The 26,017-nt window shown below is 52.4% G+C and overlaps 2 long non-coding RNA genes across 2 annotated transcripts; one reads left to right on the top strand and one right to left on the bottom strand.

The window, feature by feature from the left end:
- Positions 1–10,200: 10,200 nt before the first annotated feature.
- Positions 10,201–20,176, bottom strand: LOC125937731 (uncharacterized). Its single transcript, XR_007462493.1, has 3 exons — positions 19,825–20,176; positions 18,756–18,817; positions 10,201–10,461 (listed from the first exon to the last, which is right to left on the bottom strand). It is a non-coding gene; the product is annotated as an uncharacterized LOC125937731 (long non-coding RNA).
- A 118-nt stretch (positions 20,177–20,294) lies between these two features.
- Positions 20,295–26,017, top strand: LOC125937730 (uncharacterized). Its single transcript, XR_007462492.1, has 3 exons — positions 20,295–20,769; positions 21,776–21,986; positions 25,384–26,017. It is a non-coding gene; the product is annotated as an uncharacterized LOC125937730 (long non-coding RNA).

Genomic DNA, 26,017 nt, shown 5'->3' with positions numbered 1-26,017 from the left:
CCCGGGGGCCCAGGAGACTTGTGTTGCTATTTTGTTTTCCCCACAGGGAGCGAGGGCTAAGGGGACACCCGACCCCCTGTCACGCGTGTACGTGCTGCCGGCGATGCCTCTGTCCAGGCTCCCGCTGCGGGGTCTGGACCAGGGCCCCCAGATACATTTTGGAGACGTCACCATTTTAATCAAGTAAAATCAATCGGTTCCTAACCTACAAGAACATACGTTGCCAAAATTTTGCCACACCTGTGAAATTTCTGTTTTTATTTAGAGGCAGAGTTTGGCTCCAAGGTATTTTATGTACCGTGACTAGCATTTGATTTGAGAGGCCGCGTGGACGGAGGGCTAACCGCTCTATGCTCCTCACAGCTGGTTACTGGGGTACCTCGCTCACAACCCCACGAGGGGTCACCCCCCCGAAAGTAAAATGGGGGTGAGCCCTCTTCTCAAAGTAAAATCAGCACCGAAGGAAACTGGTTTTGTGTAATTTTAACTTGTAGACACTTCATACCGTATGTTGCGAGTTTAATGAAAACCTTAGGAAAGATGCTTTTGACTCCATTTTAACAGCAACCAACCTCTTGCTCATCAAAACAGGAAAAAGACACTATGGAAGAAGTGCCAATAAACGAGATTGACAAAACTCAGAGCAGTTATGGTGCTGAGGTGAAAACAGGCCCCACAAATGCATATGAATCTCATCACCAGTTAGACCTGTTTCCATACTAACAACTCGGTGTATCACCCACCAGACACCTGACTTTGCTGGATGACCACCCAGACACCTGACCTTGCCAGATGCCCGCAGGATGTGTTATGACACCAAACTTGCTGTGAGAAGTTGCCCATGACAGGGTCTGGGGACCCTGCCGACCCCGAACGTACAAGGACGTCAATAGCCTGTGTTTCTATCCAATCACCTACAATGTTTTTTTTTTTTAAGTTTTTTTTTAACGTTTATTTATTTTTGAGACAGGGGGAGACAGAGCATGAACAGGGGAGGGTCAGAGAGAGAGGGAGACACAGAATCTGAAACAGGCTCCAGGCTCTGAGCTGTCAGCACAGAGCCCGACTCGGGGCTCGAACTCACAGACCGCGAGATCATGACCCGAACCGAAGTCGGCCGCTTAACCGACTGAGCCACCCAGGCGCCCCCAACGTTTTTTATTTCATGTTTCAATGCTCAGCAAACAGACATGTCAATAAAATGTACGAGTGATTCTGGTGAAAGAACTTGAAAAACACACTGTTAGAGGCAAGGAGACTTTACTGTGGCGATTTGGAGTAGATGACCCACATCTGCACTGTTCTCTGTCCTTCCAGAAACATCCCTGACTTTGCTCACATGCGTTACAGGCCTGTTACCCACTAACCATTTGGCTGAGTGTCTCCGATCTCGACGCAATCTCAGGTTCTCACCCTCAGGTGCCCAGGACCTACGTGCCTGACCCCGGAAGATCCTCACGGCCTGAGCTGGTGAGTACTGTGGCAGCCAGGTGCCCCGTCTTACAGGTGGCACAGGGACGGGGGAGAAGGAGTCGGGAAGTCAGGAAGGTGTCCGGAGGGGGCAGTACTAACTGCAGAATGAGAAGAAGGATGGGGCCAGGCTGGAGGCACGGAGAGGGGCCCTGATACCGTGGTTACTGATGTGGGGATCATTCCAGGCCTGCCAGACCCAGGCGGGAAGCGGCCAGGGGAGGGGCAGTGGGGTGGGATCGCTGGCCCTTATCCCTGGGCCTCAAGCCCTTAGCAGCTTCCTCATCCGTCCCCCGATGCACCCATACAGAACCTCCCTCATCCTTAAAACGCCCTCCTTCAACTCAGTCAGGTCCCACCTGGGACGCTCTTCGTCTGCAGGAACATACCTGAACACCGAGAGCATCCGTTCCAGATGCTGCTTCCGTTAAAGGTTAACTACGTCACCCTTGGACCTTGGAGACTTCTCACAAAGGCATTTCAGTTCCAGCAGTGGAGGAAGGAAGGGTATTTCTTTCCATCTGTGCCAGAGTTACAACCACACGGATTTCCTTGTTTGTGTGCGGGGTCTTTCATCAATACGGCCAGCCTTCACGGACACTCCCAAATGACATTACAGAAAAACATTTCATCAAAGAAAATATAGTTACAAATATGGCTGTAAACCAGCTTTTAAGAAAACCACTCCATAACCAGGTAAATGGCTCACAAACGTCCTTCTTTATGTGGGCACGTAAACTGATTTTTCCCAATTGCATTCTAAGAGGTAGAATTTTTTTTTTCAAGCACAAAGTATTCTTGTGTAAAGTGGCTCCCAAGCTAAGCCTGACTAAGGGCCCCGGTACCCTCACAATCAAAGAGAAGGTACATATAATTTAACCTGAGCACATGTCTCCTATGATCTATTTACTCACCAGATTAAACGTTTCAGGTATTTCTTCACAGTCTCTGCTTCACCTCGGATTCACAGTCACACACGTGTAGAGGTCGACAGAAACACAAGTCCAGGCTGCCGGACGGGGACCGTTTCCAGCTGCTTAATTGTGGAGAAGCCCCCATAGTTCCAGAAGGAGCCTCGGTGGTCACTGGTGCTAATTAGCTAGAACCTTCTTTTGGTTCTCTGTGTTAGAAGGAAGCCAGCTCAACATCCTGGGGTCAGCACCCCCCGCTAAGTGCTTTATCTGTTCGTGGCAATCTGCTTTCCCGGATGAACCGACAGCTCCTTGCTCACAGGCGCTCAAGGACAGAGCTCGGCTGGGAGCCTGGGGGGCGGCCACGGTGAGAACTAATTCGCTGGGGAAAAGAGAAAAGGGTACATGAAAAACCCAAGTTCAAATGTGGAATGTCTAGAAATCAGTTTGTTCTGAAAATGGCCCAAACGAGCTAGTTAATGCCCAGCCGGTCGGATTCCGCCGAGGACCATGTCTGAAGTTTTCCGAGTCTGTATTGATCATAACACACGACCGTCTTCTGAAAACCACGAGGACTGAGCGATGCCGGGCACAAGCCAGGCCTCACTCACCATCACGAGCTGCCCCTTGGCCCCTTGGCCCCGCTCCCACTTACCGAGCCGGCACTGTGCACGTGCCTCCGGGTGCTGCGGGGGGACGTGTGGGCAGCCGCGAGCTCCGGACCACCCCGAACATCCTGGGGCTGAGCCGGGGGCGCGAGGATCATCCGCTCCAGCCGCCGCCTCCGACGCGGCCATCGGGGAAACCACCTCATCCTTGGAAGCACGGCCCTTCTGTTTAAAGTGACCGGAGTGGCTTCTGTTGCCCGCGGATACCGGCTGCTTCTGTTTCCACACTCTGCCTGTCACTGACACACTCCCACCGTTCTGCTGGGTGACAGGAAGCACTAAGGCGGCCACACCACCCGCGTGGCCATCGGTCTCTGTGAGGCTGAGCTCATCCGCAAAGTAGGACAACATGTTCACTTAGCCGCAAAACACGGTTCCCTGCGCCAATGTCGTAACGGCTTTCCTCCTTCACCAGAATCCCAATCCCAGCGTTTTAATCCCAGATCCCTGGGAATTCTGAACGGGAAAGAGGAGGAGGGGGAAAGGCCACAACAAACAACCAGCTTGTCTGTGCTCCGGTGGCCGTGCTCTCGGTGTCGGCGGATCCGGGGGACGAGCAGGCGGGCAGAGAGCACAGTCCGCGGTCTTCTGTGCCCTGTCCTCGCCCCCTGCAGGCTGCACCAGATGCAGCTCTGGAAGGTGGGCAGGTGCCTTTGCGCGGCCGCCTGGACCGACGCGGGGGGCATCTCCGACTCACGCGCACCCTCAGTTTACCCTCTGCCCTTCGCTCCCCGTCAACTCCTCCTACTTTCCAGAGAAGGACCTGCCAGGCCGAGGGCAGAGCCCCCCGGGGCTTCCTCAAGCCTGGGCCCGTCTGAACAGCCGGCAACGGCCCTCAGAGCGTCTCTGCTCGCGCCGAGTCCTGTGGATGCTGTGCTGAGCCGACCCTGACCGCCTGGCTTCCTCACTCGGACGGTGACAAGTACGACCAGGCTCCAAAACAGAGCAGGGTGCAGGGTGTGACCACGTCCAGCACTGGCTGCCAGTACAGTCATCCCCCTGCAGAAACAGCCACTCCCTGTGTCGTTCCCGAGCAGGAACCTCTGCATGCAGGAGACGGTTCTTTTACTCTTGGTATCTTGGCCCGTGGGGGTGACTGAGACTTTGACTTCGTAGCTCGAATACCCAAGTGATGCCTTCTGCATTTTAAAGTTGTACTTAGGGGCACCTGGGGGGCTCAGTCGGTTGAGCGTCTGACTTCAGCTCAGGTCACGATCTTGAGGTCCGTGAGTTCAAGCCTCGCGTCGGGCTCTGTGCTGACTGCTTCGGATTCTGTGTCTCCCTCTCTGCCTCTCCCCTGCTCACACTCTGTCTCTTTCTGTCTCTCAAAAATAAATAAAAATGTTAAAAAAAATAAAGTTATATTTTATTTGGTTATTTATAAGACAAGATACTTCCATTTTAATTATAATTGCTTTATGGATTAATTATCACAACGATTATATGAATATTTAATACAACTTTATGGTGTTTTCCCACAGTATCTTGAAAATTAGCTACTATGTATCAATGTTAATAATTCATATTCATAAATGCAGTTTGACTTTCATTAGCAAAATGTGTAAGCATATTACTGGAAATATGAGCACTGAGAATTAGTCAAAAGAATTCTTTACTCATACAAAAACCACAAACAGCTTAAATGTCTGAAAATTTCTTAGATAAAATCTCTCTCCATGTTGATATTTTAAATTTTAGTAATTTTTAAAGAAATCATGGTTTCTATTTCTCATCTACAAATATGCTCCCGATTTCTAAGCTCACGCGCCCCAGGATTCTGTATGCTTTTCATACACAGTTTTCTGTGTAATGAGATGCCCCTATGCATTGGGGTTTGAAGGACTTAATTTTGGTGTTGATTTTCCATTAATGTTTCAGCTTGTACCTCACGATGATTTCAACACCAACAGGTACAAATTTTCGTTGTCATGAGCCTTCTAAGTGTTACTTCCCTTGATGACGACGGAGATACTGGGGAGTCCCCGTTCTGTGCACATGAACTTCTAAACCTGGGCACAGGTTCGTACCCGGAGCGTGTCCATCAGGAGAGCCTGCCTGACCGCTGGGTGTGCTGGGTCCTGGGGTCGCTCCTTGGTTGCAAACTGAGTTTGCTGCCATCAGGGGGCACTCAGGACCCACGCACTAAGCCGGGTCCCCTCTCCTCGTCCCTGAACAGCTGACCCATGGCCTCCGATGGCAGAGGCCACACCTGGGAGACCCTTCCTGGTCTAGTCTCTTTATTAACAGCTGGTTTTATTTAACCGCCCTTCATTCACCACGCAGCTCCCCCAAGACAGGCATCTGTGCTGCTGGCCACTGTATACGTGGCCTGGGATACAGTAGGAGCTCAAGCAACAGTGAGTGGCTTTTTTCAACTTCCATCGAGCATCTAGTGGTCATGGCCCAGCCTGGCCCAGTCCCACCCTCCTCCCTGACCTGGGGCCGATGCACACACTGTGCCCTGAAACTGGCAAAGACACCCCACCCCTGCCCCCAACCCTGGGCAGAGGGGCGGGCCGCTTCTCACGGAGACAGAAACATGCCAACGACTGAAATACGGCCACCTTCAGGTCAGCCCTTGGAAAGTGGCGGCTGACTCAGGCTGGGATGCTGGCATCTCCCTCCCAGCACAGCTGAAGGGCCGTGAAGCTGGCCCCCCACCCCAGGTCCCCCACCCAGGGACCACACCAGGGACCCCCCAGGGCCCCACCCCAGCCCCACCCAGAGACCACCCCAGGCAGGTGTCACCCACGGCGGGTGTCACCGGCCTCTCTGTGACGGCTGCCTGACTGTCCCAAGGCGGGTGTTTCACCGGCTAGTCTCTGAGATGCCTCTGGAGGAGCTCCATCCAGTGAGAAGGTTTCGGGCCGTGTTTACTGACTTGAATTTCCTCTGTGTGTGGATCAGACTCCACCCTGCGAATTGCCCCTTGAGGACACGAGCTCCCAGACATAGGTGGGGGTATGTGTCTCCCCAGGGACTCCAGCCCGACACCCCCGGGGAACCCGTGCTGTGCAGATTTCAGGCTGACCCAGTGAGCAGTGTCCCCCTGGGCTCAGCCCTGGTGCAGGGGCGAGGCACAGAGGGCCGCCGAGCCCACGTGTGCACACAAGGTGTTATAGCCCTGTGACCTTGGGTGTCCCTGTCCTTCCCTGGCCTCAGGCTCCTCATCTGCAAAATGGGAGATTTCACTAGCTGAGTCCCCAGCGGTAACGCTGTCCTGTAGCTCAGGCGCTGAGTCGCACCGGGCGGGACAGCAAACACTGCGACTCCTCCTAAGGCAGGTGAGGCTGGGATCAGCCTTCCAAGGCAGAGGGAAATCTGCGGGAGCAGGTGCCAGGACAGACCGCGTGCAGCAGAGTGTAGACGCTTGGGCGAGACTGAAACGCGTGGAGAAGGAAACGTCAGCAGGCACGCGGAGTCTGGAGGGCGCACACGCTGCCTTGTGTAACCCCACGGTCATCCCACAGGAAGCACGCGGTGTTCCCTCACGGCGACCCGGACCTGTACGCCCTCCACCTTCTGGAGACCACGCAGCAAGAGGGCGCAGGGGGAGGCATGCAGGGGTGCCCGGGGCACTGTGGGAACTTCACACATTTTCACGTCCAGCCCAGTGATGGTTTGGGGTTCATGAGCCACATTCTGTGCCAGCTGTTACAGTTCGTACACTTTTGGGAGGGACAGAGGAACCGAGCACTCAGCACCCCCCACGGTGCCTGCAGGCGGGAGCCCCGGTCCCGGGGAGCCCCGCGTGGCCCGGCGCCTCCGAGAGGCAGCGTTCTGGGTCCCACGGCAGGAGCCGGAGGGACTCCAGGGCACCCGTCACCCCAACCCTTCACTCCTCACCCCTGCGAGTGTGGTGCCTGTCACTCCTCACCCTGCAAGTGGGGACCCCTTCTCCCCTCACCCCTGCAAGCACAGAGCCCCTCACCCCTCACCCCTGCAAGTAGGGAGCGCTTTGCCCCTCACCCCTGCAAGCACAGAGCCTGTCATTCCTCACCCCTACAAGTGCAGCACCCTTCACCCTCACCCCTGGGAGCAGGGCCCTTCACCCCTCACCCCTGCGAGTGCGGCACCCGTCACTCCTCACCCATGTGAGTACAGCACCCGTCACCCCTCATCCCTGCGAGCCCAGTGCCTGTCACAACTCACCCTTGTGAGTACAGAGCCCATCACGCCTCACCCCTGCGAGTGCAGCACCCTTCACTCCTCACTCCTGCGAATGCAGTGCACGTCACTCCTCGCCCCTGTGAGCAGAGAGCCTGTCAGGCCTCACCCCTGCGAGTGCAGCGCCCTTCATCCCTCACCCCTGCAAGCGCAGCGCATGTCACGCCTCACCCCTGTGAGTGCAGTGTCCGTCACTCCTCCCCTGTGAGTGTGGTGCCCTTCACCCCTCTGAGTGCAGTGCCCATCACCCCTCACCCCTGCGAGTGCAGCTCATGTCACTCCTCACCCCTGTGAGCGCGGTGCCCTCACGCCTGGTTTCTGTCGGAAGGACTCATCTCTGCTGAATTTTGGATTCCCCTGAGACCGGCGCACTCCTCACCCAGGGTGAGGGGACATAGGACTCTCCTACTGAGGAGTGGTTGTCACACCCGCTGGTCTGAAAAGATTTCGCGCCGACGCCCCCCGGAGTGCCCCCGCCGCACCCCTCCCACCTAGGGCTCACCTGGCCCCAGGGAAGCCCACCGGGCTGACGGAAGGACGTGACCTTCCCAGGCCTCCTATCAGACCCCTTCAATACAGTCCTGCTGCAGGACCTTGCTGCCTCTTCCTGGAAGTAAATAACTCTGAGAGCAGCATAAAGTGTACATTTTACCAAACACAGTCACATTTCACAGTAAAATGAAGACCCACAAACCCGACACTCAGGGGCCAGCAGGAGCGCGGGCAGGACCATCCACACCTCCTGACCAATCTCAGCGGCCGGGGGGGAGGCTTCCTGGGCTCGGGCCTCTGCCTCCCCCACTCCCTGCCGTCCACACCCCACACACCTGGGCGCGAGGGTCTCTGCACAGTTGACCGTGCCCCCGTCGGGCTCCTCAACCAGCCAGGGTCAGCACCAGAGGCTCAGGCAATGCCAGAGGCCACACTCCAGCCGGCTCGGGAGTCCTGGCCGGACGACGGGACTTCCCAAGCGCCACGTCCACCGTGCCCACGTCCCGTGGCTCATCCAGCGGCTCTCCCGGTTCTGGAGGCCGCGGGTCTGGTCTCCCCTGAAGCCTCTCCACTTGGCTTGTGGGCAACCGCCCTCACCCTTGCCTGGCGACCGACCCCTTGCCTGTGTCCAGACGTCTCCCCTGAGGACACCAGTCAGATGGGACCAGGGTCCAGCCTGATGACCTCGCTTAACCTCAGTCACCTCTTTAAAGGCCCCATCTCCAAACGCAGCCATATTCTGAGGTGCTGGGGACTTCAGAAACCGAAGTTAGAGGACACCATTCGGCCCATAACAGGGTCATCAGACGAGTCCCTGCGCGAGGACTTTACACGAGAATCCGCCTCCAGCCGCCAGCGGCTGTGCAGCAGAACAGCTCCCTCTCTCCCCCTGCAGCCCCCTCGCTGCACCAGGTCTGTCTGTCCCTCACGGCTCAGCTTAGCCTCCCCCAGAAACTGCCTACAGCAGACGCTGCCTGGGGATCTGCAATTTCCACCGTTTCCCACGGGTAGCACGTCCTATCACAGCCTTAACTCATCGTGAGCCACTCGCTGACTTTTCTTCCCTCTTAGCTCTCCGCTGTCAGGCCCCATGAAAATGGGGACTCTGCACATCTAGTCCATCAGTGCAGCCCCCACATCCCGGTTCTGGGGGACAAGTGTCAACCGTCAGAGAACCAGGGCCACGGGGCAAGCACACCCCGAGATCAGAGGGGGACAGCAGCTGAGGGCTACTCACCGGCCGCAGAAACCACGAGGGGTAGGAACAGTACCAGTGATGCGGATGGGCCACTGCACTGGGCCAAGCTCTCGTGGCCTTGTGGCTCCAAAAGGGTTGGGACAGGGGGACAGGACACGGAGCGGCCCCCCAGACCGTGTCTACAGCATCCCAGGGGACAGAGCTTACCCGAGGAGACACAGAAACCTCTTCCTCCCTGGGGAGAGGCAAAGGGGGTAAAATGTCCATGGGGGACAGCAATAGAAGGGGGACGCTGTGGCTGGCGGGGGAATGGGGGCTGGGGTCTCCTGGAGGGGCACAGAAACACCCCCCAACACGCAGCCCGCGGGAAGGCAGGGTCAGTCAGAAGGTTACAGACCAGCCCCTCAGCGCGGGGACAGAGGGTCAGTCGGAGGTGGCAGGACGCAGAGTGTGGGGAGCAAAGCACAGGCCCCGGGGCTGAGATGACAGAGCTCCAGCCACACAGCACAACACCCTGAGCCCACGGCCCTGCTCCACGCATGTGACGTCCAACAAGAACGAATCAGGCGAGCCGAAGGGCAGGAGAAGCCACACTCCGAAGACACACAGCGATCATGAGAACCAGAGCCAGAGGACACAGTCGGAGTGACCGTACGAGGCACGGGGTGCAAGCGTGACGCACGCGTGAGGGTCTCTAGTGGGGAAAAAGGGACAGACTGCGATGCCAAGGGGGTCGTCATCAGGCAGATGAGTGCCATGTGTATACACACGGGGGCGGGGGGGAGAGGGAGGGACACCAGGGCTCAAAACACGGTGACACAAAAGAAGTACCTTCGGTGCCCTCAGGAGCTGACTTGACACATCCCAGGAAAGAATCGGGGAGCCCGACGGGAGGTCAATAGGAACTTTCCAGATGCAGAAGAATGAAGAGGACAGAGGCCCAGACACCCAGGGACACGCGTGCGGTTGGAGCAGGAGGAGAGAATGGGGCAAAATGAGTCTCTGAAGTAAGACACCAAACCACCCGACGAGACACGGGAAGTGCAGAGAACAAACACCACCACATCCCGGCGCCCCGTCCCCCCCAGCATCACGGGCCCACGACCCTCATCGTCCCGTATCCCGGCGCCCGGTCCCCGCAGCATCACGGGCCCACGACCTGCATCTGGAAAGCCAAGCTTGTGTGCAGGGGCCAATCTGTGGAGTTCACGGAAGATGAACACAGCTTGCCTGATATCCTAGGCTCCAAGACCTGACGACAAAGGCACAGGAAAGGATTAGAATCTGCCTGTCATTATTTTTATTAGTTCTCTTTATTTATAGCAATCATTCACTCATTTAAACCTCAAAAACATCATCGTCTTTGTGGACATGAATTTTACATCTGCTTGATGCTGAAGGCTGGGGGCAGGAAGCCAGGTGCCCAAGGTCACAGGCAGGTGCGCGGGGCCTGGGCCGACACGGACTGATGCTGATGAGGAGAGCCACAGGCCCCGACGACCATCAAGGCTGTGCTCTCCCCTTGTGCGGAAAGGCAAAAGAGCATTCTGAAACACTGAAATAAATGGAAAACTGAGAATCAAAAGTTTAGCAAAATTAATTTAGGTGATTATTAGAGTTCTGCAGATCAGTACAATAAAACAGTAACAGCATTCCTTGTGATCTTGATTAAAAACACACTCGTGAGTCTTTAGGCCGGGATCACCGCGAAGGTTTCCTCCACATCTGAGCAACGCCTTGCCTTTATCTCAAGAGCAAAGCGCATCCTGGCAGAGACACCCTGATTTGAAGGCATCGTGGAACCAAGGTCATTTCTAGGGGACGTCATCCGAAATGCGTTAAGTTCCTTTAAACAGAAGACTTGCCCTTTATATGCTAATTATTTCAGTTCAAAGAACAAGCCCGCTGTTTAAAGGACAAGCAATGTTTGAGGACATGTATATTAGAGACTTCGTGACTGAAACAGGCCCCCGGCTTGCGGGACGCTCGGCCCCCGCTGGCCGGGAGGAAATGACATTGGCTTCTGCTTCCTCAGTAATCATACCTGACACACTAATTTTTCTGTAGCAAATAGAAATGGGCAATGTTTAGGCGACATAAACGATTCTGAAATATGTACTCCCAATGTCACTTTCCTCTCTTGGAGTTTAATTCATGAAAAACTTTTGACCTCCTAATTTATAACTCAGAAGTGGAGTCAACGCCTTTATTGAAATTCAGCTCACGGTAACTTTATTAATTATAGATTTTAATGTGGCTTTAACATCTTGTGTCTCAACTTATTAGAAAAATATCTCTACTTTAGGAGACTATTTCTATGGATGAACTTGGGTGTTCTGCAGCTAATTAGAAAGTGGAAGATATGGGACCACGCTGCCTGGTCCTATGGGAACCCCACAGCTGCAGTTTTCCTTTGATTTTAGAAGCTGCCTTCATGCTGAATGTTTCAGACGAGAACTGTTCTGCTTTCGTGATGTGACTCTTTTTCCTTCAAGTTTTTAAAAATTCCAGTATAGGCACCTGGGGGCTCAGTTGGTTAAGCATCTGACTTCGGTTCAGGTCATGATCTCACAGTTCATGAGTTCAAGCCTCGTGTCGGCTCTGTGCTGACAGCTCAGACCCTGGAGCCTGCATTGGATTCTGTGTCTCCCTCTCTCTCTGCCCCTCCCCTGCTCATGCTTTGTCTCTCTCTCTCTCTCAAAACATGAATAACCATTTAAAAAAATTTTTAATCCCAGCATAGCTAACATGCAGTGTCGAATTGGTTTTGGACGCACAATACGCTGACCCAACAGTTCTACACGTGACTCGGGGCTCATCATCCTTATTCCCCCCACCTCCCAAACCCCTCCCCACTGGTAACCATCACTTTGTTCTCTATAGTGAAGAATCTATTTTTTGGTTTCTCTCTCTTTTTGTTGTTCATTTGCTTTTGTTTCTTAAATTCCACCTATGAGTGACATCATAGGGTGTTTTGGATCTGGCCCTTGAAGCAAGGGAAACAAAAGCAAAATTAAACTATTGGGATGTCATCCAAAGAAAAATCTTCCGCACAGAGAAGGAAACAATCAACAAAACAACAAGGCAAAGTACTGAATATGAGAGCATAATGTGGTTCTCAGCTTCCAAGAGTTTATTACACACACACCCCCACACCCACCCACCCACCCACACACACACCTTTTACTGAAAACATATGACATCTCCCTTGAGGCTAGCTTGCAGCCCCAGCTGACCCCTAGCCGTTACACAGAAACTCCTGTTCCCATGACCCGGAGGCTCAGCCCAGGTGGGTCCCCACACGGTGCGCTCAGCACAGTGGGTGCAACCGTGCTCTGGGTACATGCACGACGGGGGCTCTCACACTGAGCCCGCTTTGCTGGCAGCGGCTGCTTTGGATCCGGCCCTTCTCCGACTCTGCGGCCAGTGTGCTTCCCACCACAGTGAAGAGTGGCTGACACTTGGTCCTTCCTGCCTCGCTCTCGGGAAGTGCTGTGTCCACCGATGCCCAGGGCGTGTGAGCACCTCCACCCCCTCAATGCTGGTAGCACATGAGCATCACCATCCCTTCAGGAGACGCTGGATGGGCCCAGGAGCCCCGATTCAGGGTCTGTGGTCAGCCTCAGGAACCCATAGGAATCATCTCAGGTCACCAAAGCAGCCACATCACAGACAGCTCTAGAAAGTAGAGCGGGAACGAATTCTGGAACTTACAATCCGTGAAAAGCTGTGTGGTGTGCAAGGATGTGAGCATGAGATTCAGGCTGGGTTTGAGAATCATCATCCACTGGCTGCGTGACCTTGGCATTTAGATTTGAACTTTCTGAGCCTTGACTTTTTCATTGAAAACAGATGTAAAGTCCACATAAAAGGCTTAGCGCACGGTGAGCTCTGAATAGTCATTTGGGAGATTGTTTGGTCAAATGTCGCATCGGCACCGAGTTCCTGAAAATGGCAGTTTGTATTAGAAAACGTACAAAACCGTATTTTTTAAAGGTTTGAGCAGTCCCTGCTTTCAGAGAAAGACACTGATTTCTTTTCATTCTCAGTTAATACTTCATTTTCATTTGAAAGAATTCTAACGCCATACAGGCCTGCAGATTAATGAGACGGTTGTACATCCGTGTGGGTTGAATAGTGAGTTCTCATTACACATTGAATATCAAGATTCCACTTCTCTACCAAATCAAAGCAGCACTTCCAAAAATACTTCTGAGTGATAATGTTATTATCACTGGTTTTTATTTCCATTTTTGCCATGATTAGTTATCCTCGCGTTCTCTTTATTTTTAATATTCTAGCCACATCTTATAAGCAAAGGAATCTTAAGATGTGTTGGCTAACTTGTGGGCTTTGCTCTAAATGCCTGGGTTCAATCCCACCTCTTGAAGTTACTGAGTTGGTTTGGGCAAAGCACCTGGTCTTTCTGGGTTTGCTCTCACATCTCCTCATCAAGCTACAAAACGCTCAGAGTCTTGTCTAGCACAAAGCGATCACTCAAAAATGTTAGCCACAATTACAGGGAATAAAGGAAAACAAAAGTAATTTAGCAGTGGGTACTGAAGAGGGCACCTGTTGGGATGAGCACTGGGTGTTGTATGGAAACCAATTTGACAATAAATTTCATATTAAAAAAAAGAAGAATGTGACACAGGAAGGAAGGTCAGGGAAGAATTGTTTGTGGCTGCGAGTAAATTCATATAGCATTTATCCAACTCCCAACCACACAGAATGAAACACCATTATCAGGATTTAAATTTGAAAAAACTCACATGGCTTGACTTTCAGGGAGCTACAACTTATCATTTTACAAATGCCCGGATTTGTACTGTAGAGATAGTAATGAATTCCAGCCAACAGTGCTTTCTGCATTCTCAACAACATTAAATACAAGGCGATATTTCGGAGGACAGATAAAATACAAAATGACAATACCATGGATTAGACAGCAACAGAGAAGGCTGGCTTGAAGAGACAACAGTGGAATTGCAGAAGTAAAATGGGTAAAAACAAGTGATGAGCAGGAGGCATACAGCCGAAAGCAAAATCAATATTGAAGACTGAAAGTACCGTTAGACTAAAACCCTTCAAATGATACCACTTTTATCATCATTATAACCAGTTTTTAAAGAAAGATTTTAAAATGAAAGGAGGTTTATAACAAATAGCATATGAGCAGCTATTCATAAGACAATACAAGGCTACTTTAGCCTAAAAAGGCCACGCCTGGACAATGCCTGTCCACGAGAACTGAAACCACGGAAGCCACATAATGTCCACCAAGGGGGGACAGATAAAGAGCACGTGGTGTGTGTGCACACGGGCGTAACTTCTCCTGTACAGTGAAGGCAACCCTGCCATGGGCAACAGCACGGATGAAGCTGGAGGGTGTCACGTTGGTGAAATGGGCCGAGAAGGACACATCTTGCGTGATTACACTTACACGGGTCCCTGGAGTCCTCAGACCTGCAGAAGCAGGGAGCGGAATGGTGGGCGCCAGGAAGTGGGGAGGGCGGGGGAGATGTGGTTCGGAGGGCGTGAACCTTCAGTTCTGCAAGATTCGTAAGTTCTAGAGGTGTGCTGTGCGATGGTGTGCCTGCAGTGACTACCCACTGGCTACCTAAGCAGTCATGAGTGAGTACTTACTGTATACATAAACATTCGTTAGAGAGTACGTACTGGATACTTACCCATTCGTTAGGAAGGGGGTGCCTGGGTGGCTCAGTTGTGGAAGCATCAGACTCTTGATTTCAGCTCAGGTGATAATCTCATGGTCATGAGTTTGAGCCCCGTGTAGGGCTCTGTGCTGAGAGGGAGGAGCCTGCTTGGGATTTTCTCTCCCTTCCTCTCCCTGTGCCCCTCCCCCACTTATGCAGTCTCTGTCTCTTTCAAACTAGATAAACTTTAAAAAAAGCCATTGTATTTATTTTCAACGGTAACAATTAGAATATTCATGGAGGGGCGCCTGGGTGGCTCAGTCGGTTGAGCGTCCGACTTCGGCTCAGGTCATGATCTCGCAGTCCATGAGTTCGAGCCCCGCATCGGGCTCTGTGCTGACAGCTCGGAGCCTGGAGCCTGCTTTGGATTCTGTGTCTCCCTCTCTCTGCCCCTCCTCCACTCGCACTGTGTCTCTCTCTGTCTCAGAAATAAATAAACATTAAAAAAATAATAATAAAAAAAGAATATTCATGGAAAAAAGATTCCACTTATACTAGAATAAAATACTCAGTTATCAAATGATGATATTAATATAAGATGTACAAAAACTTTAGAGAGAAAAGAGTTTAAAGTTCTCAAAGACAAAAACCCTGAATATATGGGGATGTACACAATGGGTATAGATGAGAAGATATAACACAGTCCATATATCAATGGTCCCTAAATTAATCTAATGATATGATACGTTTTCCATCAAAATTCCAACAAGATGCTGAAAGAATGCTTCAACTGAATTTAATATCTGTATGGAGGTATGGTGGCTGGAGGCCAAAGCTTTGGGAGACCAAGAGTCAGACAGAAGATTCCCTACAAACAGCAGGAATTATAAGTGGCCTATCAACTTACACAATATGTCATGGATAAGAAAAGGAACAGGTGGTCAGCAAAAGGACACAGATGACCCAGACAGATGTAACAATAGTGTATGGACGTATGACAGAGTTGTCACACAGAACAAGGGGATAAAATGAGCTATTTAGGGGGGGCCTGGCGGCTCAGTCAGTTAAGCGTCGGACTCTTGATTTTGGCTCAGGTCATGATCTCACAGTCGTGGGTTCAAGCCACAGGTTGGGCTCTGTGCTGACAGCACAGAGCCTGCTTGGGATTCTCTCTCTCTCTCTCTCTCTCTCTCTCTCTCTGTCCCTCCCCCTCTCTCAAAATAAATACCTTAAAAAATGAGCTATTTAAAAATAAATTCCATAAAAAAGAAGATACCACCAAAGTAGACATTAAGAGAGAATACTTACAACATACATCAAAGTATCACCAGCTTGTGCTGAAACCCCACTTGCACAGCATGTTCGTTGGCCGGGCAGCAGACCAGGGGCATAAAAAAACAGAATTTATTTTCTCACAGTTTGGAGGCTGAAACTCCAAGATCCAGGTAGGACTGGTTCCTTCTGAGGCCTCCTTCTTTGGCTTGTGGACGACTGTCTTCATTCACATGGAGACGTGTCTGTCTGTGCCCCGGTCTCCTTTCCTTATAGTGACCCCAGTCATGTTGATTGGGCCCCCAAACAGCCTGATTTAACTCACTTGCCTCTTTGAAGACCCTGTCTCCATTCTGAGGTACTGGGGGGCCCACTTCTACATGTGATTTTCACGGGGACAAAGTTCAGCTCATAATAATAGCAACAAGAAAGAGTCGACTAATTGAACCATGGACAACGCACAGAACACGGTAGTTTGTAATAAGGAAACGCACAGTTAATCCTCTGGAAAGGTGGTCAGCCTCGCTAACGTTTTGCATAAAACAGAACTCAAAAGAACCATGTGATGTTATTTCACGGGCCTAGGATTTGCCCACATGAACAGGTGTAAAGATGTGCACAAACGGGCACTTTTGCACGCCGAGGCAGATGCACAAATCGGTCAACGTGGTTTGGTCAACGTGCGGGAAGAACCTTGCAGAGGCGCTGACTCCACGAACCCACGTGTGTGACCCCCGCAGAGATCGTCACACGCAGACACTACTGAGGCAGGACGCCATACTGTTTGTGATGGAGAAACACTGGAGTCCACACAAATGCCCATCGGTAGAGCAAACACCACAACACCTTCAGTGCCCACTGTGGGCGCGGGACTGGTGCCAGGTACACAGCGGTTGGGAACAATAAGCACTTTCCCACCCATGTAAAACTTACCGTCTGGCCAAGGTAAATATTCAGAAATTCTAGTCTGTCACTCCCCGGACAGACTGAGGTGCTGTCCTTCCCGCACCCACAAGGAGAGAAGGACCAGCCATGAGTGAGCCCAAGAAGCACCCCCATGAGTGTTCACCACACCCCCTCCCGGGCCGATGTGCTCAGGACTCAGCTCCTCACACACCTGTCCCATCGTGGCACGTGAGCACACACCTGGAGATCATGGGCCATAATGTCTTAACCCCGTAACCTCAGTGCCCACCGCGGGACTGGGAACCCGGGGTCCCACACGCTGGACAGGATGAGCAGGAAAACATCTACTCGTCAGCCGAGGCTGGAGGTTTGGGGCGAGGTGACCCAAGAATTCCAGTGAGACGCGAAACAGGGAAAGCAACGGTGTGCTTCTTAAAGCAGGTGTGCAGTGCTGGCTTTGGTGACAGAGCAGTAGGAATGACTCCAGTGCACAGAGCGCATCGTTCAAGGTGCCCGTGACATGGGCGCTTGGAACACCTGAAGGAACAACTTCCAAAAGACTCAAACACGACTCTAAAGGCTGTGTTTAATGTGACAAAGTGCTTCTAAAACACACTTGGATTAACTGCAGAATGACTCTACTAATTCTGTTTCTGCATTACATTTTCAGCTGAACTTTGTTCACTTGTCTAAAAATACCTTCCTCTGAAATCCACCTGTCATCTTCAGAATCTTCACATAAAACTTTTGAAGTGATAATGATAGTACGTGTTCTTATCAAAACCTTGAGCGAAAATGTAAGCCAAAAATATTTCACATTGTTTTTCCAATGAAACCATATTTAGATACAAATTTGTTACTTATGCAACAAATATTTCTAGGATCCATTGTAAAAATATTTTTAATACTGAATTTTCTTTTTTAAGAAAATCCAAGTCAAAATAGAACATTTATTTTCCCACACCTCTATTCACATATGTAGCCTACACACTTCATTTAGAGCATAAACTATATATTACACACACATCAATAACTGTGTCGCCCTCTCTTCTTGACCTTTAAGGTCATGAGCCAGTGAAAGAAGTCATTACAAACGGCAGATGGGCAGTCTGTTGCTGCACTGAATCCAGTGAGGACAATATACACTGAAGGCTCGGAGGAACCCTGACAACCTGTACACACCCAACGCTGTGTGACACGAGTTACCCACTGGCTGCAGGGAGTTCTGGAAGGCAGCCTGAGAAATTTATGTGATGAGAGAAAAACACAACAGGGAGCTGCCCCCTGTTATACATGTGCCATTTTTAGAAACTTCAATCCTCCTAGTAGAAATATCTGGAGTTTTAAGGCTGCAACCACACACTGTGTTTTGTCTTAGCCTACTCAGGTGCAAGACAAACCACCACACCCCCGGTCAGATACAGACTAGGCATTCACGTCTCAGTGCTGGAGGCTGGGGGGCCCGGGTTGGAACACCCCTGCTGGGTGAGGATCCTTCCCCAGAGTCCTCACCATGTCTGCATGGGAGGGGCGGTGAGAGGGCTCCCGGGAGGGTGGAGCCTCCTGACCCGATCCCATGGCCCCACCTCCAACCACCAGCACCCAGGGCACTAGGATTTCAACACACGGATTTGGGGGATGCGAACATTCAGACCGTAACACGTTTCAACGACAAACTTTGATAGTGGAGAAAAACGCAGCAAACAAATGAAAACCCACCCAACACCCCCCCACACACACACGCACACACACGTGCACACACGTGCAGGTATATACGTGCATTCAGCACACATACACGTGCATACGCATGCGCATGCACACACGTGCCCACAAAGCACACGTATGTACACTCACACCTGTGCACACACGTGTGTACATACATGCACACGTGTGCACACAGATTTTATTGAGGCCAAGGCTGTGCTGTAGGTTTCCTTAAAACTTAGATAAGAAATCACCTGCATTATTGTTTCTCCCTCCCCTTGCTCAAAAAAAAGAGAGAAAAACTTACTACCTTTCATCCCTGATGAACACGCCAGGATGGGGCATTCCATTCGGGCAGGCATGTGGCTTTATCTGCAAGAACCATCTGTGTTTAGAGTAAAATAGGTGACAAATGAAAATCTTAGGATCTATAATGTATGTATTTTTATAAATGGAAAGACCAGATTGTTCGTTGGTTTATTCATTCTATTTAAAAGATTTGTCTAAAAACGTCTTTATGAAAAGAAACTAAAACATCGGGGCTTTTTTTCTCATTTGAAAAGTAGCAGACACAGACCTCTGCTACCAGCTACATGGAGTGACTGGGCCAAGCTTCATCTTGGGACATAAACATCCAGAAAATGGGACAGAATATTTGAAATCGGTGTCCTCGGGTGCCAGAAGTCAGGCAGCAGAGGGCTGGCCCCAGACAGAGAGAAGGAATGATGTCACTCTGGGCCCCTGCGGTGGCTGTGGGAGCAAATCCTCGGGGTAGAATGTTGGATTAAGAAAACTTTAGGAAAAAGTAAGACAGTAATCATCAAAGTTGAGTTTTGGTAAGGTGACGTCCCCCTCAGACGCTACCACGGGCTCAAGAATGAAGTCTTGTCATTCATGGACGCGGATGGTGTAGTCAGTGTGTGACTGACCCGTGTCTACCCTGCACGAGGACGGGAGCCCGGGGGCCGCGAGGCTGCAGAAGGGAGGGGGTTTCACCGCAGAAATCACTGCAGCTCTGCCCTCTCGCACCCAGTGTGGCCAACCGGAGGCAGAACTCTTCTTCCCGGTGAATTTCACGTGAAAACAGAAGAGGAGCTCTGGGTCTGCTGTCGAGACTTAGTGTGGAACTTGCCTGGCTCGCCCCTCCCCAACCCCCCCAAAAATGCTTTCTTGCCAGGACGTCGGACGGCGTCTGATGGTCATCTGCTGAGGCTCTGGGCAGGGTAAGCGTTGGGGGTCCTTCCTCGCTGCTTAGGTCTCCGTGGCCCAGTCGGGGCCCAGTGTGAACGTGCGTGTCCGCGGTGCCGGCAGCGCCTCTCCGCCCCCGCCCCAAAGGACCTCTGTGCCTGTTCTGTGTTCTGAGAGTTTTTATCACTTACCCAGCCCTTCCTCTGCCTGCCAAGGGGCAGAAACTTGCTTTTGGAGTCAGAGGCCGGCGAGCAGGGGGCCTCATCCCGGGCCGCTGACCGGGTGGCACGTGGTGGCGCATGACCCCGGGATGGGCGGGGTGCCGCAGCTGGGCTGAGGGCGTCTGCCTTAGACAAGAGCAGACCAGGTTTCCCTTTGTGGGGGAGGGAGAAAAGGACACCGGTGCGCTTCTGGTGGGCGGCGGTGAGGCCACCGAGTCAGCAAATCCGTGTCACCTCTCCCCGTGCACGGAGTGGCCAGGCCACCGAGCAGGCCAGCCATGCGGCGCACAGAGGGTGACGCGGCTTCCGCGGCCGGAGGCCACCACGCTGGGCGGGCTTGCCCTTACAGCAGCTGACGTCACTTCCTGATGCCGTGGCACCGCCCACCCGCTGACCGCAGACGTCACCTTCCCGACGCTGCAGTGCCGTCTACCCGCTGACCACTGACGTCCCCTCCCGGATGCTGTAGCACCGCCCACCCATCCGGCTGACCGCTGACGTCACCTTCCCGACGCTGTAGCACCGCCTGCCCGCTGACCGCCGACGTCACCTTCCCGGGGCCAGGGTGCCACCCACCGCTGACCAATGACGTTACCTTCCCGAGGCCCACCCGCTGATAGCTGAAGTCACCTTCCCGACCCTGTAGCGCTGCCTACCCGCTGACCGCTGAGGTCACCATCCTGAGGCCACGGCACCACCCACCCGCTGACCGCTGACATCACCTTCCTGAGGCCACGGCGCCACCCACCCGCTGACCACTGACGTCACCTTCCTGAGGCCACGGCGCCACCCACCCGCTGACCGCTGACGTCATCTTCCCGACGCTGTAGCACCACCCACCCGGCTGACCACAAGCCTTCTGCCGCCCCCTCACCCCTCGTGCGTGCAGCACGGTTTGGGTATATTCACACTCAGGTACCTAACACACGAGCTGCCGTGCAGGGAGCTCAAGGATCGTATTTCTTGATGAAATTCTAATCTGCTTGCACCCCTTCTCCATTAGCTCGCTGGCTTGCTCTGTGTCGATGGCCTGTCCCGTGTTCCTGAAAACCCCTGCTGGGTGACGTCCTCTTCTGTCGTCCTTGTTTGCGGGGTAGTAAGCCTTTCCAAAGTGTTGTCTGGACGGGGGGGTAATAACACTGTTCTACCTCCTCTGGAGAAACATGAAATATTCGGTCATCTGAAAATACCTTCCAAGTTGTCCCGTAACAGGATTCCACGGCATCGTTGCACAAGGGAAAATGTGAAAGAAATAAAGGATTACTCAGTAGACACTGCCAAGTGGCTTTCTTTTAAACCTAATGATGAGAGGGGTTTTTTTAATTTTGTAAGGAATATAATGATTTGGTAAAAATGTCTTTTACAACTTACAATGAAAATACGGTGAACATTTATTCTGTTAGTATTTTCACAAAACATTAGAAGTCCTCACTGTCACTGAAGTGTGCCCTATGAGTATGGATTTCAGGAGTTTGGGCATAAAATTCCTCAGTTTTTCTCTTAGAGCTTAGAGTTTGTTTTAACTTGTTCTAAGAAATACTCACACAATGCTGAAGTGCATAGATTTCAACAATCGTGGAATTATTTTCCCTGAAACCACCCAGAACGTTATTGTAACAATTCTTCATGAAAAACCAGTATGATTAACCTTTCAATTTATCTCTAACTATGGAGGATGCATATTTCAAAACAGGCTCTGGACCTTCTTTTGTCCTGTGAAACTAGCAGTATTTCATGGAAAATATGCGATGCAATCAGTGGATGTCTACTTTGGGCCATGATTTCTACTTATGAAAAAATATAGTGAATTCAATATGGTTCTTGAAAGCATTTTGAAAAGTTCTTTTTTCCTGGAAAAAAAATCTCATAAATATGAGTAATCTCTCTTTCCATTAGTACAGCATGACATTTATCTTTGTAGGTATAAAAACATGAATCAGCTGGCAACATATTTCTCAGGCAAGACTGCAGCCATTTTATTAGCAGGTCATTAACTGGAACTGTGGAGAGAGCTGAGTCATCACGGACCGTGACAGGAGCCGGAACCTGCATTCTTGTCACGCAGTGCAGCACGAGGTCCTCGTCATATATGTAGTTACCTACTTGTTCCGCTTTCATCGAAACAACGACTGGTAAGTGTCCTTCTTGGCATTGGGGATGTGGGTGTTTAGGTTACTTAGGCAAAGTGAAAATACATGGCAATGGTTTTGTTATCTGTGAAGGAAAATATCTTCTGACATTCAAAACTAGTCTTTGTGGGGGTGAGGGATCTTCTGGGGCTTGGTGCTTGCAGATCCTTTTCCTGCAAATGAACTTCAGATATATTTTAAAAGACCCTTCAACCAAAAGCCACATGTGCACGCTGGTGCCTGTCAGAGAAATGAGGCAAAGAAAGCCCGATTCGTACCTCAAGAGTCACAGTCCTTATGGGGAAACAAAATGTTCACACGCAAAGTATTACAGGACAAGATATATAATAAAGGCAGTGGTTCTGCTCAGCCCTGCAAAGTGGAGTCATGTATGTTTCCCTGACATTTTTACTGACCATGGAGAAATTGTACCTCCTACAGGTACAACCCGAAGTCCCTGACAGATGATTGAGAGATGACAGATGATCGATAGAGGATAGATAGATGAGAGATGACAGATGACAGATGATTGACAGGTGAGAGATGACAGATAGGTGATAGATAACAGATGACGGAGGGATGATTAGGTGGCTGGATGGATGCAGACAGACGTGGACACTGAGACACTAGTACAGGCACCTGGCGGGAAGTTCAACCAGTTCTGTGTCTTTTGTCGCCTCACAACTGACGGGCACAGTGACTGGGATTTAAGCCCAGGCCTCCCAACTTGGAATCGCATTGCCAGTCTTACTCCTGCTGGGCAAGCTCTGGGACTAGGGGAGCAGCAGGGTCTTCCTCCCTCCCGCCCCCCTCCTCCCCACACCCTCGCAGCCCCCATGTCCCCTCAGATTCGGGCTCCCTCCCTCCTAACTTTGCTTCTCCTACACCTCCTCCTTCCCCTCTTCCTTTTCCCTCCCTCCTGCCTCCTCCCCCTGCACCCCTGATTTTCAAAGCTGACGTCACTTCGCCAGGAGATCCATGCAAAGGAATCTGAGGACACAACCACATCCTTGCACGCCCAACGCGGTCGGCCCTGGGCTCTCTGTTTTCCAAGTCCGGACTCCAGCATCAGACCCCAGTCCCCCTTCTGGGCCGTGCCACATCCGGTCCAGGTGGCGTGTCTGCCCTGTGGGTGGCGCCGGGGACAGGGAGCAGCAGAGGCACATCTGTTCCTCTGCCTCGAAGCCTCATTTTCACCCCCTACGACTTCACCTCCGCAGCCCTGGACGGCTACAGAGTCCAGCTCAGACACGCAGCCTCGGTTTCACAGGTGACCCACAGACAAGTGTGCGGTGTTTGGGGCCAGAAGTCGGTGTATGGGATCAGCGCGCCCTCCTCCTGTGCTGGCTGAAGTTAAGGAGCTCCCTGTATAAGTGCCCTTGAAGAAAGCCCCACGAGGACTCAGAAGGATAACGTGCTCCCGCAACACCGCGAGCAGGGCCTGTGCTGGGGCATTGATCCCCCCGAGACGGTCAGCCGAGTGCAAACGAAGCCGTCGGCCCTGCGCCTCTGCAACCAGGCCGGTCCACACTCGGAGAGGCGTTGGCTGTTTTTCCAGCACAAGATTCATGTCGCCTTCGGGCACCCCCCGGACGAAACGTCCACGAGGGCCCGACACCAGGCATGGAACCCGCGTCTTCGCTACCTCTCAGCGACACTTCTCGCACCGGGACTGAGGCTGCTTGGGGTTCGCGGGGCCAGCGAACTGGGAGCAGGACTCCCGCTTGTGCTTTCCGAGAGGCTGGAGCCAGACCTGGGCGGGCACGTGGCAGGGCGGGGCCACCAGGAGCTGCTTCCGCTGAACACAGCCTTCCTTGCCCGCCTCCCCCTCCCCCTCCCCCTCCCCTTCCTCTTCCTCCCCCCCTCCCCCTCCTTTTCCTCCCCCCCCCTCCTCCTCCTCCCCCTCTTCCGTCGGTCCCGGCTGAGCACACCCGCAACAGGCCGCAGTGAGAGCGGTCCCGACCCCACAGTCACGTGGCAGAGAAGCGCTCCTTTTGCAAATTACCCGGGAATGGAGCAAATGCGAGGTCACGCAGGGCCCACCTCCTGACGCCACGATCTTAATTAGCTCTTGCAGACCCGACGCTTGGGGAACAGGTGTTAGGACTTCCACGCAAGAGTCCGGGAGACGCTCGGCACGTCACAAGGGCCGGCCGTGTGTTGAGATTTGACGGAAGGAGGCCTTGGATGGGACCCATGTGGGCTTTCAGAAAGAGCAGGAGGTAGTTTCACGGAACGTCCCCGAGAACGGTCAGTGCGTGCCCGTCACACGCCCGCAGCAGAGGGCCCGGGAGAGGCCTGGCCTCACGGAAGCTGCGTCCGGGTCGGGGCCTAGGAGGACGTAAGGGGGGGTGGTGGCGTGAGGCCGCCCGGCCTCTGGGGAGGATGCCGGGGGCCCCCCCGGAGGCAGGCGGAGGAGCAGGGACCCGCCGTCATTGCGGAGACGAGCCGGCAACCGCCCCCGGAGGGACCGGGTCCAGCTCCGCGCGCCTGGGGCCAGGGCCGGCCCGGCCAGGACAGAGAGGCCTCCGGGAGCCGAGGGCAGGGCCCACCGGAGCCTGGCTCCAGACGCTGCCCTCGCTGCACGTTTCCCCGGGCGCAGCCTCCCAGCTCGGAGCGGATGGCCGGCCTGGGTCTGCCGGGGCAGAAGGGCCACTTCCTGCAGGGAGACTCGCCCGAGCCACCCGCACATGCCACCTAGAACACGTGCCTCTGCGAATCCAGGATGGCTGGATTTTGATGAGGATGAACTTGGCACTTCCCCCTACTTTCAGAAGTGGAAAACGTATGGGCCTCTCAGAAATACTCCTGTAGGTTAGGTTATTGGTCACGTTCAGGTATATCTGTGATCTTTAACATCCGTGCGGGTGTGGCGTGGCCACAAACGAGGTGTCCTCACTGTGGCCTCACCATCCCCCACCCAGGGGATTCCAGTCCTCTTCCTATCCAAGGCACAAAGCCCAAATCTTTAGCTGTTCCTCCCTTCTGTCAAGAAAAATGACGTCTAGATTCTAAGTTGTCTGACTGCGCACGCTTTCCCCTCGGTCCCTCGGTTCCTCGGTCCCTCGGCCCCAGAGGAGCAGGGCACTGGCTCAGGCTCCCGGGTGCCACCGGCCCTCCCCCTCCTCTCTGTGGGTCTGGTCCTGGCTTCACTTCGAGACCTCTCCCAACCCCAGGCTCAAACCCCAAGCTTTAACGCATCCTTTATTTTCTTTTATTTTCTGTAACGTTTATTTCTGTAACAATATTTATCACACTCTGGTAAATGAGTATTTGTAGTTATTATAATTATAATTATTATATAGTCATTGGGTTATATAGTTATTATAGTTGTTGAGGGAAGTCTCATCCTAACATAAACCCCGCATTCAAGAGTTACCGTGTCTCACTTTTCCAACAGATCACCTGTGGACATCACTTCCCCTGGTAACTGGTCCCAGGCGCTGGCAGTAGGGACTCCAACCTTTGGACTCAGTGAAGGAGCCTCAGAGAACGATGTGGTTCTCCTGTGGATCCTTGGTTCTGGAAATGAAGTGCCTCAGGACTCAGTTTATTTGTGGAATGAAGCATTCAACTAAATGAAGGTAAAAATAGGGAACCCTACAAGCTTTCTGCATATAAGATACAAGAACAGTTTTTTTCAGTGCACCTGTGCCTGGCACATTTTCCTAGGGACACCCCAGTCCTCCTGTTTGCCTCCAGGGTCGTTGGTCACTCTGTGTGACATTCAGCTGGTCCCCAGGTAGTTCTCCCAGATGTTACACATGCAGCTGGTCTCAATTCCTGTGCTTCCACGTGACATTTTCATATTATTTGAAGACTCTTGACTTGGACCGAGTTAGCATAAACCTCACCAGGTTTACTGTTGTGACACATGCACTTGTGTGTTGCTGGGCCATGTGTTTCCCTGTATAACCTGCCTGGTTTTTCACAGCCAGAGATGGGTGTAGTTAAAGCGCTCCAAATCACAGACCTCCAAGAATTGATGTACCTTTTTGATACATCTCCCTCCTGATAGGTCTACTTTTTTTCCA

Source organism: Panthera uncia, assembly GCF_023721935.1.
Source record: "Panthera uncia isolate 11264 chromosome A3 unlocalized genomic scaffold, Puncia_PCG_1.0 HiC_scaffold_12, whole genome shotgun sequence".
Taxonomy (NCBI): domain Eukaryota; kingdom Metazoa; phylum Chordata; class Mammalia; order Carnivora; family Felidae; genus Panthera; species Panthera uncia.
Note: the sequence above shows the minus strand (reverse complement) of the source record. Positions and strands in the feature narration are given on the sequence as shown.